This window comes from Rhinolophus sinicus, chromosome 17 (assembly GCF_057876585.1).
Source record: "Rhinolophus sinicus isolate RSI-liver-muscle chromosome 17, RSI-T2T, whole genome shotgun sequence".
NCBI classification, from domain to species: domain Eukaryota; kingdom Metazoa; phylum Chordata; class Mammalia; order Chiroptera; family Rhinolophidae; genus Rhinolophus; species Rhinolophus sinicus.
Genome location: NC_142517.1, coordinates 69,613,363 through 69,625,037, shown reverse-complemented (window position 1 = coordinate 69,625,037; position 11,675 = coordinate 69,613,363). Strand labels below are relative to the sequence as shown.

The window sequence follows — 11,675 nt, the reverse complement described above, 5'->3', positions numbered from 1 at the left end:
GATTAAAATTATGCTGATGGTAACCACTTTGAGCACCTCTTGTATTGCAGAAGTCAAATGTGACTTGTATTCATCTTTTGTTATCAGTATATACTGAGTATATATTTGTTATCAATATATTAAAATTATAATTTTAATACAGCTTTTTTCTTTCTTCAAATACGTATACATTTTTTGGCACCCTCTGTATATAGAAATACTTACGAATCATTATGAGAACTTCATGCATCATGTTCTCATTGAAATCCCACATCTGCAGTGGGCATGGCCCTTGGAGTCATCTTTGAAAACCAGACAGCTGGATCCCCTGCTTGGGACTCTGGGGAGAAGGGGTTGTTTTTTTCACTGCAGTGGAAGCTGGCTGACGCATTCCCTTGGGGAATTAAGAGTTCTGTATCCAGAGTGAACACCAGTTCTTCGAGTCCTGAATTGTGCCTCCAAAGGAGGACAAAAATAAGGTGGAAGCCAACATGGTCATTGAATGGGGAGAAAAATAGGTCTTGAAGAATATGGGGGGAGAATGTTGGAAATTAAAAGAGAAGGAAAGTGGGGAGGGTGGGAACTGGAGAAGAAAGGAGAGGAAAGAATACAGGTGTGGAGTTCAAAGGGAGAGTTCAGAGTCTTTTTCACCTTCTTGTTGAAAATGGATCACACCCTTTATCCATTTGCCACAGAGACAGGCCCACAAATCCAGGCACCAGAGCTGAAAGTAAATCAATAAAGAAACTGGAGGGGAAAAGAAAAACAGTACAACTAGGGTTTCCAGGCGGAAATTCCCACCCATTCTTGGGAATTATTTTCAGTTTTCTGTTCCCGAATCCTGAGAGAAGTTGGTCAGGAAATTGGAGAAATTGGCTCCTTGAACCCAGATGCTTGGTAGTATTGGCCGTCACTTTGTGGAAAGGATTCATCGTGGAGAACAGAAAACAGTTTATATCTCAGGATTCGGGAAGGGAAAGCGAAAAAAATTCCCGAGAACGGGCGGGAATTCCCACCTGGAAACCCTAGGTACAGCATACTGAATGAAATGTTTATGTTGCTTTTTTAAACATCTCTTGATTCAGATTCTATTTAAATTATATGCTGAGTATAAAGTATGTATTTTTACTGATGAGAAACTAAAGATAACAAAACTGAGGCCCAGAAAGGCTATAGGACTGTATGGAAGTCACACAGCGGCTCCCTGACTAGCAGGACACCTTATTCTGCCACACCAGGGATGTAACACCCACTCCTGGCCTGCCTGACCAACTCCCAGGACACCCTCCTTCCCACTTTGGAACAAACCCCAGGTTCACTTGGAACAAATGCTTACCCTTCTGGGCCTTGGATTCCTCAGCGGCCATATAAGGGGATGTACTGGATGACCCTTCACAATCTGTTTCATCCGTCAAGAATAAGAAGCGGACCCAATTTGCCACCAACTCCGCCTATGTTTGACCTCTAGATACCTTGGAAAAGCGGTTTTTAAAACGTGGCCCTGGACCACCAGCTGCAGCCTCACCTGGGAGCTTATTGGAAATGCATTCCCCAGCCCACCCCAGAGCCTATTGAAGCAGCAACTCTGGGGGTGGGGCCCAGCAACCCTGGGTCTTAATAAGCCTGCAAAGAGTCCTGATGCAGCTCAAGTCTGAGAATGTTTTCTCCCCAACACTAAAAGGAGGGTTTAACACACACACGCACACACACACGCACACGCACACACGCCACTATCGCTCTCTCCCCCTCCCCCTCTCATCCTTTTCCTCGCTCCACCATCCTGGGATGATGAATGGAGGTCAGAGCGGGGCGCTGTCAACCGAGGACGCGGCAAACCTCCCTCCCCAACCTACCGGGCGGGTCGGGGGAGGTGGCGTTGGGGCTTCCCCGACTGGTTTCCTTGTCATTTTCTCGACAGCCGCTACCCAACTTTATTTTTTTTCTTTTTTTGGAAGGGACGTTTTTAATAACAAAGTTTGCTGTTAATGGTTTATTCAATCGTTTCTTCGCAGAATATAGCAGACTATTGAGGGGATTGTCAGAGAAAGGCTTGGGGAGAGGAGACTGGGCGAGAAGAGGATATCCTATGAGAGCAAGGGTCCGAGGTGAAGCTAAAGAGAAAATGGGGGTTCAGGGAAGCCTGTGGGTGTGGGAGAAAAATAGAGGACATTGCTTTTGGTATGAGAAAGGAGCAGTTCGGGGAGAGCGCGGGGCTAAGGCGCAACAGAAAGAAAATGAGTGTTAGAAAAACTGAGTTGGGGAGACTTTTTTTTTTTTCCAGCTTCCTTTCCAAGACTTTTTCTTTGCTCCATTTTGCTCCTCCCCCTCCTCCCCGCCTCCTCTGCCCCCTCCACCTCCGCCTCGCGCGGTAATGGGAGGTTCCTAGGCTGGAGAAGCAAAAGAAGGAATTGTTTGCGAGTTCAGTCATCCAAAAACGCTTCTTCCATATGGAGGGGCCGGGTGCGCTGGGCGCGGCGTCCCCTGCCTCGTCCTCCTGCTGCTGCGGCCGCCGCAACTCCCGCTTCCTGCCGCGGAGACCTTGAGCCCCGGCCCGCCGGTGTCAGCAGCCGCGCGCACACACGCACACTCACACTCACACACACAGACAGACACACACGCCCGCCGCAGCCGCACGCGCCCGCACGCGCCCGCCCTCCCCGGCCGGCAACTTTTCGGTCTGGGGCTCCTTTGTTGCTCCCCGGCAGCACCTCTCTCGTTTTGTGTGTCCTTGGGTGTCACTGTGCGGGTTGTGTGTCCGTGCGGCGCGGTGCCGTGTGGTTCTCTCCGCGTCCACCACGCTGGCCCCAGGCCCTGGCTCTTCCTTCCCAGGAGCCAGCTGCACCAGAGGTGAGTCACGTCGCTGAAGTTTGTTTTCTTTTCATAAAAAGTTGTGTTTATTTGTTGGTTTGGGGAGGGGCGGGGGCTGGAGGCGGCCGCAGGCCGGCGATGCCTAGGAAGCGCCAGCGGGTGGCTGATGGGGACGCGCGGGCGACGGGAGCCGGTCCGAGCGCTCCGCCAGCGGCTCGGGCTGGGGCTGCAGCGGAGGAGGGGCGCGCCGGCGCCGGGACCGAGGAGTTGGGACGAGGCGGGCAGCGGGGTGCCAGGGGCGCCTAATCGCGTTCCCTGTGGATGCGGTCTGAACCGTGGTTCCCGGAAGCTTCTTGCGTGGAAGAAGCGCTGGGACAGCCTCCCAAACTTCCCCCGAAGGCTGACACCAGTGTTCTGTGTCCGTGCGCCAGGCGGTGGGGAGAAGCCCAAATGGGGGTCCGCAAATACACAGAACCACCCAGCAACCCTTTGGTCTCTTGGGAGGTGAGGGTTTATCGTATTGCCGTTTAAAAAGGAAAACACTAACACGAGGGACCGAACGGACCCGGAGCGAAACAGTCCCAGAAGAGCATCCCTAGCTGGAGGGGTGAAATGGACGATGCTGAAGTGGGGTGTCCAGAAGTGTCTGTGGGGTTGGGGCGGCGGTAAGAGGGACTGTGTGAGTGAGTGAGTGAGAGTTCGCGCGCGCAGCGTGCTTCTGGGTTGTGCTCTTGGGGTTTTTGTTTGTGTAACTGTGAGAAGGTGGGGGAAATGAACCTCTGAACAGTGGGAAAGGGCGGTGTGGAGGGGTAGGAACCAGGAAGAATTTTCTGCTGGATTTTTGAAGGCCCCGCTAAACTTGTAGGATGTCCGATGTTAGTTTGCTCTTCCAGGTGATGGGAGAATTTTTTTTTGGGGGGGAAAGGGGGGAGGCAGGCAGACCTGGACAAGTTTAAGGAGCCCTGGGGATTCGTTTTGTTTAGTTTTGTTTTGGGGATGGGGATGGCAGTGTCAGGGTTACTTGAAAGGTTGTTGTGTTGTGTCCCTCCAGAGATGTGGCAATGGAGCTAAGAATACCCAAACCACACACCAGCAGTCCTAAACAGGCACTTTCTGGGTGTGGTGGGGTGTTCTGCCCCTCCCCCATCCCTTCTCAGCTAGTTCAAATCGGTTGGTATAAGTTTTTTGACCCAGAGTTACCTCTTTGAGTGCATTGAGTGAAAAGTATATTTTGGTTTCAGGTCCTTGTATCATCTCCAGGGGCTCTACTCAGCTCACATTTGTCTCCTAGTTCTTTTTTGCCCAGAACTTTGCAAACATTGGCCATTGAATGAATGTAATTTTCAAAGTTCTTGAACGCACACACACTTTTTGACTTATTCCATGACCGGTCCCTACATAGACAGCCCAGCTCTGCGATGGTTTTCTTTCATCCCTCTGGTTTCAGCCAATAAATCAATGCCCATTTCCTCAAGGGCAGCATGGACGATATTAAAACATCCTCTTGCTGGACTGAGGTGGAGGCTGGGGCGCCCATGCATCTGGGTGACCTGTTTTCAGAACTTAAAGTGAATCTGAGGCAAGAGCTTGGCCATTTTGAGGTGTGTAACAGGTTTCCCAGGAACGTTTCTGAGGTCTTATAATTGCCACTTTTTAATGGTCTCCTAATTGAAACCGAGGAGGTTCCCATGGTAATCTTGAAGCACCTTGGGGTCAGTGGGACAGAGGCAGGGTGGAAACAGCAGTGGAGTTATGATTTTCCTGCCAGATGAGTTTTTGGAGTGAGTTTATGGAAAGAGATAAAAATGAAAGATGTAAGATTTGCCTCATTGTGCCACCTTGTTGACCCTGCCCGCCGCCATTTATTACTCAGAGATTGGCCCTTCAGGAGGCTGGGGGCTGTCTACACATATGAAATTTGAGGATTGAGACATCAGACACTGTCCCTTTTATCCCATTTCAAGAGATCTCAGAAAAGTAACGTTGCAAGAGACATTTTCTCAGAATTTGCCCAAGCCACAGGAGTTGGCTTTACTTGGGAGAGGAAGTTCATAGAGGTCGGGTTGGTTGGCTCCTTGACCACATCTGGGAAGTGGGGAGGGACAGAGAGGACCCTGCTTAGCTGTTGATTGGTTGGCCAACTTGTGATAAGAGGGTGATTTATGTTCCTTTCCATCCTCCAAATGGGTCCAGAGATTTTCCTTTCTTTGAAGTGCTCTTTCAAGTGTTTGGGCTCCCAGCTCTCTTCAGCAACTGATCTGTGGTTTCCCTGCCCTAAGAAGGACTAGGAGATTTTATTCATGAAAGAATTCACTTGACTTCCCCAGGGGTTGAGCAAGGAGGGTGAGAAGTGAGCCTGGTGGTCACAGTATTTCACAGCACCCTAGGGGGCCTGGGTTCAGATTTCAGCAAAGACACTGATATGGTTAATGAATAAGGGTTTTTTTCTCTGTGTCTTTCAAACAAAGGAAGAAATGGAAGAAGACCCACATGCAATGGATAATTGCTATCCAGTACTTGATGGCCTCTGAATAAGAAAGTATTAACCTAGCACCAAAAGATAGTGTACATTGCAGTTTGCTTTCTTCTCTCCAAGCGCCAAACCTCCTTGCTATCTGGGAAAATAAGAGACACAAACGAAAATGGAAATTGGAGAGGGAGAGGAAAGAAAATGATTTGTTATATTTTTAAAAATCTATGTACTTTAATATATGGAATGTCTTGTCATCGCCACACTTCAATTCAGCATGTATAGTACATCATCAAACCTTGGGTTGGGAGCTTTCTTGTCACTGGAGAATATGCTGTCTTAATCAAAGGATGGTTCTCCAAACTACCCCCTCCCAATTTTTATTTATTGGACGAGCATCGAATAATACATAAAATGTTTTTGAAAATTACCCACAATCCCACACTGTAACACAACTTGTTTTTCTTCATTCATGTACATACATAGTTTTCATATAGTTGTATGATAAAAGTATAGATTATTTTGTAGTCACACGGCCTTGAAGCATCTCTATGTTTGACCAAAGACTCACAGAGAACAGATATGTTCAACCATTTTGCTATTGGTGGGAACAACCTAAATCCTAAGAGTTCTCCCACGTAGAGCCTTCCCATGAAATACTTGAACTCCATTCAGCATCATTTATGAGGCTGAATCAAATATTTGGGGCGGAGGGGTGGGATGAAGATTTTTTTTTTCTTTAGAAGATGTTTGTTTTTAATCTAGAAATCCATGTTTACAAAAAGCCTTCCTAAACAGGGCTTTTGCCTCCGTGGAGCCCTCAGGGTTGGTAATGGGTAGAGAAGGGGAGGAATGCAGGAAGTAAGGCTTAAAGGATCCATCTCACGTGGCACTGCCCTGAGGATTAGGAAACTTGGGTTGGAGCCCTGGCTCTGCCTGTGAACTCCCATTCACTCTGGTTCAAACCACTGAGCTAATGGATCCCTGCATCTCCACTACCCTGAGTTAAACCCCCTCCCCAAGCTTGTCCAGTCTTTCCTGCCCTTCACTTTATTATCCCGCCATCCGCCCCATCTTTTCCATTCCTTCCACCATGCTTGGTCATGCCTTTGATAATTGTTGCTGACACATGGCTGGACTTCCCACTGTCTCCCTATCACACCCCACCCATCCTTCATCAGCCCCACAAACAAGCTGCCACCCAGCTTAAAAACAGTCCAAGTTTACAATCCAAATTTCTTAGCCTTCTCATGTGTGGCTCTGTCCCATCTCATGCTAATGTCACCTCAGTAGGGAGTCTTCTGCTCCAGCCTGACACGTCTAGCAGCTGACCCTTGATTTTAGCTGGGTTCATTCCTTGCTTGCTACCTTACCACCCCAAACCCCTTCGCTGTAAGCCCACCTTACGCTGTAAGCCCACCTTACTCTGTATGCGGCCTACTGAGAATGTGTTCTCGAGAGCTATTTGGGGAACATTGATAAACATGGACTAGTGGATGCACAGGTAACATTTCTGTAAGATCAACAAACCATTTTCGATGTAGCCATTGTTCTTCATCCATTTTTCATTTCATTTTTAGCAAGGAGCCGGGTAACTGGAGATTTAAGGAAGCCTATGATCTTACAAAAACTGCTTTTTCTCTGTTTTCTTCTTTATAAAATGGATTCATAAGGAATGACTTCGGTTTATAGCAGTGCACCTTATAAAAAGCAAATACTTCAGAAGTGTTTGTTTATTTAGTTGTTCCAAAGATGAGACACTTCTCTTTTCCCTCAGTCCCGGCATAAGCTTCCTGGAATCCATGACCCATGAAGTCTTGTGCACGTTCACACCGTCTGGGGGTAGCAGCAATGAAGTAGAAGAAGCAGGTGAGGTTTTCTGCCCGCAGCCTAGTATCTCTGGCCTGTCGGGCTCGTCATTTTTTTCATGTTTTGTGTTGCTGCTTGAAGATAGATTGTTTCTCATCCTTTTCTGTTGGAAGAGTCCAGCTTGAATGGAATGTGGACTAAATATGGTGGTTTTAGGTTGGCTCAGATACTGTTTTAGTCAGAGCCTGTGGCCTCTTTCCCCTCGGGTGACCGTGTGAACCCTCCTTTCCTGAAGCAAACTGTTCAACATGTTGGATACAAACCACTTACTATGGGATTTGGAGTCTAAGACTGCTATGGAAAAGTCCTGCTTAGATTTGGGTGAGGAAAGCCCTGTGTTTATGTCTCTCTCAGTGGTATTACAGCCAATGGCTTGTGATCTGATGTACCGGGCAGTGTTTACCTCCCAAAACCCAGAGGGATTCTGCGTCGTTCCATCTTCTGAAATAAAGTTAGGAAATAATTTCTCTTTTCCTAATGGTGAATTTGGCCTTATCTTCAAAGAAGGCCTTTGATGTTTGGGACAGGATTATTGGGCAGTAAGAGGAAATCATAGGAGAAAGATCAGAGCCAATAATACACAGTCAACTTAATTTGGTTGCCAGAGAAAATGTTGAGGAAAGTCTCAACTAGTTCTGGTTAGTAACAGGAAAGTACATAATATGGCTAAGTAGAGTTGAATAAAAAATAACACGAAAGGACCAGTGCGGAAGAAATTATGGCAGGGAACTATTCTCCTCTAAAATGAGTCTGGGCAGCATTGGACAAGATGAGGTTGATGACGTGTGTAGATTGGAGGCTTCATCCTTTCCACAAGCTTTTATCGAGTACTTGCTCTGTGCCTGGGCTCTATCCCAGAGCCCACGTCGCTCAGAATCCCATTACTGAAGCGAAGGGAAATGCAGAGCAATACAATACAAACTTTAGTGTTAAAGTACATGAACTGGATCAATTAGGAAAGGCTCCTTGAGGGAAGAGAGTCAATACCTCAGGCTAAGTCTTACAGGCAGAGATGGGACCGGAAATACTGAAATGGTTTTTTTACCTCTGCCCATATGTGTTCATTACTTTATCCCTGAAAACTTACTTTTCCTCAGCGGATGATGGACTGAATTATTCTCGAGATAGGAGATTTTACATTCAGAGTAGCGTTTTTGTTTTAATTTTAGGGAAGTTAAAAACTAGAATCTCTGCATTGCGTTGACTACAGAATCTCAGAAATGTGAATCTTAGACAAGTTTCTAAAACCAATTACTGAATAGCTTTCAGGGAAAAAAGGGGAAATGTGCCATTTTTTTTTTTCTTTCTCCTCCATGTCAGATTTTAGTTGAGAAGTCTAGAACTATATGCCTAAATTCAGCTTTTTACCTTTCAGTTCCACTTGCCCTTTGCTCTACTGTCTTGGGTAGGTTTGCGTGGCTCTGAAATTATTCCCAGAGTAGCAAGTGAGGGGATATTTATTTTAGGAACAAATAGAAGTCGCTGGACTCTCCAGTTACCCGGAACCTCCTTAGCTGCTGGGAGGTAACTCACACAGAATGGGAACTGCATGCAGGTAAGAGGAGGAGGGTATGTGGAAGCAGCTGGCCTTGGAGGGCCCCCCAGGCTGGGCTGGAATTGGATTCTTGAGGAGAGCCCTCCCCCGCCTTCCCTGGCCCGGCCAGTATTTTTCCAGATTAGTCCCAGCCAAGTGCCTTTACTAGTCTGAACTTACCTAACATTACAATCCCAGCAGGTTTATTAGGTATGGGTCACAGTTAATTGGAGAGGAAAATTGGAAGGTGGGGGAGTCTGGGTTTATTACTTTTCTGTGAAAGCAGAGGCTGCTCCTAATTATTTCACGAATCGTCTCCCCCACTTGACTCCGCTTTCTGTCTAATAATGATCATCCCACCATGGTGTGATGGTAGCGCTTACTTTTTATGTACCTGTGCCCTCGTGAAGGGGATTTCATACTGCAGTCAGTGAGCACAGTGCCCTCTTTGGCAAGTAAGACCACATGAAATGATGGAAATTCACAGCTGTTTACCTCTTGTCATTATGAATGGATGTTTTGTAGTGAACAAGTTATATAAAAATCGACTGTTTTAGCCACGTGTTAGGTTCTAATGGCTCTTCCAACGTGCAGGCCTTGGAAGCAGTCACCTGCAGCCCTTCCTTGACACCGTTGGTGGTCTGCCGTCGTGCCGGCCGCAGCAGCTCCAGGTGAAAGCCCCACAGTCAGGTGCTATGGGTTCTATAGCCTTCTGTTGCAGGGATGGAGGCTGGGTAGTTAGTTAGGCCTAGCTGTCGCCTGTCTGGACAGTGGCAGCTTGCCAGCAAGTTTCACTGGGTGGTCTTTGACAATGGGAGAGAGGAGGGGTGGGGGAGCTCGGCTCTCCTGCCCAAAGGGAACAACAAGGTTGGCAACCAATCCCCTGTCACAGAAACACCACAAAGGTCTTGAGTTGGGGTGAAAAGAATGGAGCAGGTTGCTGAAGGCGGTGATGGAGTTAATTTTTCTTCCTCTGAATTTACAAACGAAGGCTTGTGTTTCTGGGGGGAGCCTTTCTCCAGAGAGTGTGAGCGCACACAAGCAGCAGGTACCCTTCATCAGGGGAGGGAAGAATTAGTATTCTCACCCTGTCACTCAGAGCATCAGCCATGGACCCAGAGGGCAGGCTGAGATTGGGGAATCTCAGTGCCCACGAGGCAGGTGGTACTGCCTGGTGATGTGAATGAGAGCCGCCATTTTGTGAGCACCTACTGTGTGCCAGCCCTGTGCTAAGCACTACGAGCATTACGTCTGCAGTCCCCCAGCAGTCCCATGTGGAGGGACATTATGATCCTAGTCTGCAGATAAGGGAGCTGACGCTTCAGTAAGTGTAGTGACTTGTTCTGGTCACATAGTAAGTGGCAAAGCCGCAATTTCATTGCAGGGCTGCTGACTCCAACACTCAGGATTTGAAGGCAAAAAAACAAACAAACCAAAAAAAAAAACAAAAAACACAAGCTCAATCTCTCCCCCAAAGCAGAGTCCCCTTAACTTTGGGGAACTATTTCTTTTACAACTAAGCGTAAGAGTCAGGTGGGAGCCTTGGTGGGACTCGCCTTAAGAGGTGTGACCTGCCACCTGGGACCACAGCTGGAAGTTTCTGGCTGGCTCAGCTGCAGCAGCGTGAAGCAGCCAGGCTTTGTGGCACAGCTCGTGTCAGACTTTGAAAGCAGTGCTGAAAGCTGCCTCCATCTTGAGTCTCATCTCAGAACATGTCTCCTGACTTTTTTTTCCCCCTCTGGGACATCATCTGAATTGGCTCCCTGAATCTCTGCTTCACTACAGATGCCAGCTGAATCCATTTGCTCCTCAGGTGTCTGCAAGTCTGATCAAGCAGGTCCTCTGTGGCCTGGGTGGGGTGAGTGGGAGAAGGCGTTTGGCCCAGCAGATACTTTTACTGGTCAGGAGAAGTGGCAGCTTGTACAGAAAAATACCCTGAGGAAGGAAGTCGCAGCTTTGACAGACAGGTAACTGACAGGAGATGGTACCTTCCAGGCAAATACTCATAGGGCAGCCAGCAGAAAGAATTCTACAGGCATTTACCTGCAGAAGAGCGAAACACATCTCTCCCTCCTGGCTGAAGAGAGTGGTGCAGATTTGTCTGTGGAGGACAGTTACCCTCAGTTCTTTGTTTTTCTTTAACAAATGTGGAAAACCTATAGCTAGGATGTTCTAGGTGGGTGTGTGTGGGTGTGTAGAGTGTGAGGACACTGGGGTTTAAGATACAAATATGTGACTAACTAGTTGGGTAACTGAGAGGAAGTCATGAAAACTCTCTGTACCTTTATTTCTCTGTCCTTGCAAGCTACCTCGTCAGAGCACTATTAGGAGGCAATGAGATGGCACAAGGGAACACTTTTGATTCAACATGTTCTACTCACCCCAAAAGCCTAAGGCCCCTGGCATCTGTGCCCACCCAAGACGAGCTAGGAGATAGGACATTCTAAGGAACTGACCAGAGGTCCAAGTCTAGGCACCAGAGCTGCATCTGCTTCTGTGGTGTGTTTCTTTTTTCTAAGGGCAGGAGCTTAGACTGGAGGTGGTTTGGTCCTGTTGCCAGAGACCCTTCCAGATCACTCCAGATGAGCCGCTTTTCCTTCTCTAGTGAGAAGAAGCAACGAAGGGTCTCAGGGTCCTGCAGGAGTTGGGAGAGGAGAAGATCTCATGGCAGGAGGATCCTAGTTAAATTGCTTCCTGAGAGAGGAAGGAACAGAGGAGTCTGGGGAGTACCTGGGAGACCCCACCTGAGAGGACTGAAATCTGGAATGAATCTTATTAGGAAAAGAGTGAGGTGCTGGAGAAAGATGGTTGTTCCAGAATGGAGTAGTATTTCTGGAGCCACTTTTAGGTTAGAGATTGTGTGGCATCTTGGTTAAGGGAGAGGCTTTGGAACCTGACAGGCCTGTGTGTGAACCCTTGCCTTGCCAATTGCTACCGTGTCTCCCCAAAAAATAAGACCTACCCTGAAAATAAGCCCTAATGCATCTTTCAGAGCACAAATTAATATAAGACCCG

General features: G+C 47.7%; 1 protein-coding gene across 5 annotated transcripts in view; it reads left to right on the top strand.

The window, feature by feature from the left end:
* Nucleotides 1-2,686: 2,686 nt before the first annotated feature.
* BOC (BOC cell adhesion associated, oncogene regulated) overlaps nucleotides 2,687-11,675 on the top strand; it is a 75,622-nt gene continuing 66,633 nt past the window's right edge. For 3 of the 5 annotated variants that reach the window (XM_074331883.2, XM_019734865.3, XM_074331864.2), the window contains exon 1: nucleotides 2,687-2,826. The gene's annotated coding sequence lies outside the window, so the exon portion shown is untranslated. Of the gene's footprint in view, nucleotides 2,827-7,034; nucleotides 7,127-11,675 lie in introns of all 5 variants that reach the window. The other 2 variants (XM_088794185.1, XM_074331870.2) reach the window with 1 other exon arrangement.